Consider the following 8,775-nt stretch of genomic DNA (forward strand, 5'->3'; position numbering starts at 1 on the left):
ATACCTATGTTTTACACTTTTGGTTCAATACTAGCGCTGCTTAGGGCAGGCACCAAAAGCTTATTAGGCACAATTTTTTTTTTCTGTTACAAGTAACTTTCCTAGGCAATATTCCCCTCTCTGCTTTTCGTCCACCAGCATTCTAATCTTCTTTTCGTCCCCTCGACAGCCTTGAAGTTAACTTCCTCTGTGATACCCTTAAATCCTAGGGCTTCTGACAGCCCAATATTCCCTTCATGTAGATTTGGATGGATACCCTCACATTCTAGCACGATGTGCCGCATAGTTTCTGTTTCTTTTCCGCAGACCACGCATACCCCATCATTTTCTGAATACTTCCCCACAAAACTCTTAGTTCGCAGGCAACCTGCTCTAGCCTCAAAAAGCAAAGCACTGCCCTGGGAATTATCGTAGAAATTTTCCTTTCTGATGTTCATCTTCTCAGCCCTGTACATCTCTAACGACGTTTTGGCTTCCATTTTTTCCCTCCATTTATTCGTTTCAATCTGCCTTGCCTCTTTTTTGGTTACCTTGGCTGTTTTGGATTCCCCACTGTTCTTTGCGTATTTCATCGTTAGCCTTCTAGTCTTTCTTAACCACTGCGTGTCCACGCTTTTCAAGTATAGGTACCTAAAAACCTTAGCTGCCCACCTTCGTTGATCCATTGCCCTCAACCTCATCTCAAAGCATATTTTACTCTGAGCTTCTCTAACTTCAAACGACGCCCAGCCCATATCTCCCTGAACTGCTTCGTTAGTTGTTTTTCCATGCGCGCCTAAGGCCAGACGTCCTACCGTTCTCTGGTTTACTTCAAGGCGTGATAGAACGTCTGATTTTAAGCAGAGTACAGCATTCGCAAACGTGAGACCCGGAACCATTACTCCTTTCCACATTCCTCTTACTACTTCATATTTGTTATACCCCCACAGAGCTCTATGCTTCATTATAGCTGCGTTCCGCTTTCCCTTAACCTTAAGTTGCTCCTCGTGAGTACTTAAGTAGCTATCCCCTTCGTTTATCCACACTCCCAAATATTTATATTCCTTGACTCTAGGTAATTCGCCTTGCTGGATAGACACTACGTCGGTGGTAGCGTCAATGAAAACCATTATTCTTGATTTTTCTGCACCGAAATTCAACCCGCGGTCAGTGGCTTCCTGGCCGCAAATATTTATTAGCCGCTGCATATCGGTTTGGTTATCAGCTAAAAGAACAATGTCGTCTGCGTATAACATTCCCGGAATATGCTGTTGTACCACTTCGCCTTGCAGCATATGGGTTAGGCTAAACCCTACTTGACTTTCTTCTAGTTTCTTTTCTAACCCTGCCATGTAATGCATGAACAGTATTGGGCTCAAAGGGCATCCCTGTTTCAGTCCCCGATGGATGTTGACCTGCCGGGCGCATTTCTGTCCTTCCCAAGTAAGGTGCACTCTATTGTCCTTATAGATTGCTATAAGGAACTGTACTAACTCGTCATCTAATCCCTGGAGTTTCAACATTCTCCACAGCCGTTCTCTGTTTACGTTGTCATATGCCCCTTTAATGTCCAAGAACGTAATCCATAGTGGTCTATTCTGTGCTTTCGCAATTTCAATGCATTGCGTTATCACGAACAGATTGTCATCCAGTCGCCTGTCTTGTCTAAATCCATTCTGCAGTTCCCCAAGTATTTCATTTTCTTCCATCCACGCTTGAATTTCTGATTTTATCGCCTGCATTACGAATCTATACACCACTGACGTTACTGTGAGTGGTCTGTATGACTCAATACTGGCTTTGTCTCCTCTGCCTTTATATATTAAATTCATCCTACTTTCTAACCAGTCCTCTGGTACTTGTTTGGTTTCTATTACCTTATCTATTGCCCTCATAAACGATTCCTTACTTTTAGGTCCAAGTAGGTTTATCAGTTGCATTGGTATTCCGTCCGGGCCCACTGCTGTCTGAGGGGAAACCTTTTGCTCTGCTTTTTTCCAATCAAGGTTGCTCAAACTTATTTCCCTTTCCGCAGTCTTTTGTGGCGCTGATGTTATCGGTGCAGGATTCCCTACCACTATTATCCTAAACTTCTCACTAATCACTCGATGAATATGCGCCAACGCGTGCTCTCCTTCTAAATGTTCCCCCTCCTCATCAATCAGGAATTTTTGATGGTTATCGTTTTTTGAGCTTAGTGATTTTACATGGTTCCAAAACTTCTTGGATGCGCTTTTGTCCTTCTTCCGTATTTCTGCCATCCATTGTTCACTTTTCTGCTTGATCTTCGCTTGCACCATTTTCTGCACTTCTAGTTTTTTCCCACGGTAGACATCCCACTTTTCCTTCACTACCTCCGGTTCCATACTAGTTCTTTTTGCTTCTCTATGTTCTCTCGACGCCTTTCTTCGCTTGTCGGCTTGTCGGATCTCCGGGCTTACGTCATGGAGCGGACGCAAACAGGTTTATATATATATATATATATATATATATATATATATATATATATATATATATATATATATATATATATATATATATATATATAAATATATATATATATATATATATAGCAGAAAAATGAAGACACACGGCGAAAAAAGAAAAGGTTTAAATTAAAACAGATCAAAAATTTGGACAGAAAGAAAGAAAGTGGAGAGAAAATGCCCGCCGGGTGGGATCCGAACCCACGACCTCCAGAATACCGGTCTGGTGCGATAGCCACTACGATACCAGCGGGGCTATTTTTCCCCTCCACTTTCTGGGGTATTTATGTCAATGTAAATTTTTCCTGTGCTTGGGGGTGAGCCAGTGCCACTCCGACTTCTCGGGGTGAAGGGGACCTTCTTTTTAACCCCTGGGGCGTGACTCGAATGTCTACGACATGTCGAGAGTGGTCAACCAGCGTTGAACCGTCTTAAGTTCCCTATGGCACCAAGACGGCCAGAACAGAGGCCCTCCCTATGCATATAGCGAATCAGAATAGGATCCCAATCAGAATCCACTTTCAGAATAGGATCCCAATAGCAAAATTTCTTTTTCTCCACTTGTTTCTTTCTTTCCAAATTCTTTATCTGTTTCAATTACCTACCACGTCCTCCCCTTTGTTTCCTAGGTTTTCTTGACTGCGAACCCTTATTTCTGTCTTATTTCAACGAGCCCCTCATTTCCTATTCTGATTCGCTATGTGCATAGCGAGGGCCTCTGGCGCACATCCGAAACAGCGCTGGCGCGCCGTGTGTCCCCGCCTTCTCCTCCGCATATCCCCCCCCCCTCCCCCCCCCCCCGACACACACGCACACTCCTTTGCAATACTGTACCTCTGGCTAGACACACGGACGCCTTTGCCCGGGACTCCGTCGACGGTCGACACGTCTGCAGGTCACTGCAGCATGCAGTCGTACACGATAAACTGTGCGCCGCCTCCCTCCATACACAGACAGAGTAAGAGAGTAAACTTAAAGGGACACTGAAGTGAATTTGTCAAACTCCCGTTCTTGCTTGCACTGCGTAGTCTGGCTCAAATTAGCACACTTTGCATCGTTTATCCAGTTGACAAGTCGGTAATTATTTTACAAAGCGCGAAAGAAGAAAAACCAGCATGCGAGGTTTGCGGCGGCCGCAAAAGGCTGTGACGACGGGAGGAGGTGCACCGTGATTGGTTAGCATTCAAACAAGATTTGGTTTCGGTTCTGAAAAACAACATGCTTGACATCCGACGGCGTTGTTGGGTGGGCATTCTCGATATCTCAGTAATCGTCGTCCCGCGCTTCTGCCAATGTGTCGGCTCTAAAATTTATACGATAAGCCTCACAGGACGGCTTGGAATCGTAGCAATCACTAGCCGGGGCCTACGCAGTGGATAAATGCCCTCCGCGTCCCCGCCGACGCTCAAATGCCATGCGCCTGAGGCAGCTCTAAATGCCCTCCATATTTGGAGCTGCCTCACTCATGCCTGTATCGTAAAACGCGTGTTTGCACCAGGCCGAGGGTCTGTGGTTTCTGGCCTGTGCCCACTGACCGCAAGCAGTCGGTGCTTATGGCAAGAGCACGCCAACGAGCACTCGCTAGCACGCCAGTATCAGCCTGCGCGCGTTCTGTGAACTAGTTCGTGGAGCAGTGAACGTTACGGCTCAAACAGAAGGTGAACTCAGTATAGAAAACATTGGCGGAAAACGAAAAAGTAAACTTATAAAAAAAGCACGTACCCGCGGGGATTCAAACTTGTGACTTGCAAAACACTTGCGATGACATACCTAGCGCTTCAAAACACTCGGCCACAAACTTTTTTTTTCTTTATTGCCCATCTCGGACAGCAACACCAGGTACCAGGTACAATGACAAAGAAAAAAATCACAGTAATGCCGCCATGCCCCCCAGTGCCGGTGTTGTCATTTAAAATTCCCTAAGCGTAGTCAGGGTCCAATTTTAGACAACCACTCTGGTGGAGAGTTCTTCGCTCTCTGAACTTCAACAAACTGTGACACACTTTCCCTAAAATACTGTCTCGTTGGTCGCCCGTCGACATCGCAATGCAGCTAAGCCATGCTAGAACGCCAAATGCTGTGCAGACCTAACAACATCACACTGTCAAATGGTACACCATCCTCTCTATCAATGCACAAAAAACGAATACCGTGTGGAATAAGGTGAAAATCTTTCTGGAGTGACCGTTGGAGGACATCCCAAAGGAACACTGCGGCCCAACAATGAATAAAAACATGCTCCACAGTTTCGGGTTGTTTGCAAATGGGGCAGTCGGTTCCCCATGGAACCGAGAGCCCCCTTTCATTCATCCACGTAGCGACTGAAAGTGTACCCGTGTGCAATTTAAAAAAGAAAGTCTTTGCCCCAGGTGACACTTCCATTCGCTTGACTCTTTTTAACACATCTTGTCCTGGACCATTGCTGTACAGAGCTCTATACAGTGGCACTGGGAAGACTACGTCACACACATCCTTATATAATTTTTTCCTAGTTACACTGGCCAGATATTGCATCGAAAAACGCGTTGATAAAAGTCGGAATGACAAAACAATTTCTTTAAAATATCCATGGACACCACCTGACATGCAACTTGAAGAAACCACAAATTCTGGCAAAGCACGCATTAACCGAACTTGGATTACAGTGCGTAGAAAAGGGTCCTCTACATCGCGTAGAAATAAAAATCAATTTACGAGTGGCCGTACAAACAGATGAGTCAGTCCTAATCCGCTCTCACGGATTCGCCGAAACAAATTCGTCCTACTGCTACTTTCCCACGTGGACCCCCACACACAAAAACAGCAAATACGCGATGCAGCTTCTGGAAATTCAAACGCGAACAATGCAGCACTTGCATAACGAACCAAAGCTTTGGCACGAAGAAAAGATTACAAGTCGTGGCTCTCGCGAACACTGACCGCCCAGTTGCTTTCATTTTTTCTGCTTTCTCTTTCAGTGATTGCACCTGCCCCCGCCATTAGGGCTCACTGTCGCGATAGTATTCCACAGGGGTTCCCAAGTACTTTACTGGGGTGGTTACCCAAGCTACATTAGCAAAGATCGCTACGTTGACATCCATTCACCGTGCCAAAACCTTAGGCATTTTCCCCAATTTACCAGACTCTCCGTGACCTCCCCGAAATGCTTCACTGTTTCCAAGGCGAGCACCACGCTTTTTAAAGACGATAGTCTTTCTTGGGCTACTTAAACCCAGAAATTTTGGTCTGTCTGTATGTCTGTCTGTCCGCCTGTCTGTCTGTGACTCGATTCAGCCACCCGGCCAAAGTAAAACCATGCCTCCGCAATAGTCTTATATAGTCACAACTAACTGTGCCCGTCTAAGTCCAGTGTAATGTTCATACTTGTCAATATTGTTGAAGAACAACAAAACATTACGCATATACAAGACAACAAATTAATACAGAAGTAATATTTGCAGCGTTCCTTTATAAAAAATCGTACATGTTTGATTTTGGCGAGATTAAATACTTAATCAACTGAAGAAAAAAATATCACACCGCCGTCGCCTGCTGTCGCCAGCGCCATATAGCTTCTGGCGGAATTTGAAGAAATCAAGTGGCAAGAGTTACGAAAGGTTCCACTAGGTAGGTTCCACGTTCTGCTTGCAACGCACGTGGAGTAGGGAAACGCGGATCTATAAACGCTGAAGTAGGGCGCCTCGATTAACGCGCGTCTTCGCCGTACGGCAGCGTTCGCATCGAGACACCCGGTTTGGAGTGCTGAGCACAAGGTCGCGGGTTCGATTCCCGGCCGCGGCGGCCGCTTTTCTGATGGAGGCGAAAAGCAAAAACGCCCGTGTGTGCGAGATTTCGGCGCACGTTAAAGATCCCCAGGTGGTCAAAATTAATCCGGAGCCCTCCACTACGGCGCGCCTCATCGCCTGCGTTGCGTCGGCGCGTTAAACCCTACAATCAATCAAAAACCCGGTTTGGAGCAGTGGAACGCGGGGAATTTAAAATGATTTAAGCAAACCTTTGGCGTCTGTACCTTGGGAGGAGCGCGACGCAAGAGGAACAACATGAGAGGTGAGCGGGAAAGCGAAGGGAGGCATTTACTTCGCAACAGCCGATAAAGACTATCGTCTTTTGACGGCATTTGCAACGAAAGCAGCAGATACGCGGCCAATTTTTTGTTCGAGCAAACAACGGCAATGTCGTAAGCATAGGCGAGAAGTTTTACCTCTGTCTCCTGTAATTTAAATCCGCTTATTTTAGCATTATGAATGATGCTGAGGCACAGCGCTTCTGTGTATACACAAAACAATAAAGGGCTTAGGGGGCAACCCTGGCGCACCGAACGCTGCACCTCGATGACCGCTCCCAATTCCTTATTCAGTATCAACCGTGTAGTGCAGTTCCGGTACGCCATCGCCACTCCCCGTACAATGACAGAACCAAGGTTGATGTGCTCTAAAACATAAACAGGATCTTGTGGGAGACGCAGTCAAAGGCTTTCTCCAGGTCGAGCTGGAGAATCGCCACGCCCGAGCCCATTCCATCGAAACATTCCAGTAGGCTCCTCGCCTTGTGGGTATTCGTAAATATGTTACGACCCCTGATGCTTCACGTCTGACGTGGACCTACAATTTTCTGGATTACCATTTGTAACCTTTTCCCCCAAACCTTCATAAAAATTTTGTAATTACCGTTTGTCAGCGAGATTGGTCGGTATGCGTTAACATCCCGTAATGTTTGCCTGTTGTCTGTTTTCGGAATAAGTATTGTATGGGAGGTAGAAAAACATGGAGGAAGCGCTTCGATTTCGTAGCCTTGATTGTATATGTCGGCAAGAACAGGAGATATCAAAGATTTCAGATGTTTATAGAACGCCACACTAAGCCCCTCAGGACCCGGTGACTTGCCCGGATTCAGGTTTTCGATGGCACACTTAACTTCCTCGGCCGAGAAGGGTTGTTCGAGCCATTCCTTTGTTTCGTCATCCAAGCGTGGCAACGCACCGATAAAATCTCGCTTGTATTTTTCTATGTCGGTTTCTCTGCACGCGAACAGTGCCTTATAGTAATCGAAAAATGCGCGCTTCACTTCCTCTTTTTCCGAAGTTACATAACCGTTGGTTTCTATTTCTTTAATCATATTCCGCCGGGCTTGCGTCTTTTCTATTCCTGACGCCCGTTTTGTGGATGCCTCCCCGAACGTCCAATGTTCCGCCCTCGCCCGTACTAGCGCTCCGCGATAGCGGTCTTGGTCAATGACTTCGAGTTTCTGCTTAATCTGCCCTATGTCGCCTTTGAACATTCCTGGATTTTTGTTCTTCAACGCAATTAACTTTTGTAGGTTCGCTCGCAAAAGGTTTTCTTTTCTTTTTTCCTCATATTTTATACAGCCAGACCTTTCTATGGCTTTTATTTTAACGTCTGGCCTATACATATCCCACTTCTCTCCGATTTTACCGTTGTGGCCTTCAGCTATTTCCGTAAGTTTGTCTACTACAAAACCCATGAACATTTCGTCATGTAACAGCTTTTCATTCAGTTTCCACAGATCCCACGAGAAAGGGGTGTTCTGTTTTTTCCTACCCAGTCTGCATTTAACCGAACAGTGGTCCGAGAAAGAAATCGGCTGTACGTCATAGCCATGACATTGTTGGATTAAATTTAGCGAAAAATAAAACCTCTCTAGCCGTGCGTGGCTGCACCCCTGAAAATGTGTGAATCTCACGTCTCTCGTACCCTCAAGGCATTCCCCGACATCAATCAAGCCGAATTCGTCTACTATCTCAGCTAGCAGACTAGTGCTAGCGTCTCTGTACGTAGTTTCGCTTGCTTTATAACGGCTCGACAGTACACAGTTAAAATCCCCCAATAACGTAAGCCGCCTTTCGGTGTTTAAGTGTTGCTTGAGGTTATCAAAAAAATATACCCTGGCCTCCAATGCATTTGGCGCGTACACACAAATAATTATGTGCTCGACAGAGTTGCACTGGCAATCGCACACAACAAGGCGGCCAGAAAGACATGCTGTGACCGCTTGCATTTCCAGGCCCGGCAACTTCTTTACGAGCAACACACAACCCGCCGACGTCCCCACAGCGTGACTTACAGAAGCGTAGTAACTCGACGTGAACCAGCGCACCGGCGGTCTCTTCCTCTCCGTCCACCTTCGTCTCCTGAACTGCTAGCACATCGACGTAGTGATCGATTAAAAGGCGATATACCTGGCTTTGTTTTCTCTTTGAAGCCAGACCCAGGACGTTTAATGTTGCTACATTCAGTGACCCTTCCATTGCGCCTCCCTTTAAATATTAGAGACCGCCGGCATGGTGCTCGCC

This window comes from Haemaphysalis longicornis, unplaced genomic scaffold, assembly GCF_048455015.1.
Source record: "Haemaphysalis longicornis isolate Haplotype H1 unplaced genomic scaffold, Haemaphysalis longicornis Haplotype H1 scaffold_10, whole genome shotgun sequence".
NCBI classification, from domain to species: Eukaryota; Metazoa; Arthropoda; class Arachnida; order Ixodida; family Ixodidae; genus Haemaphysalis; species Haemaphysalis longicornis.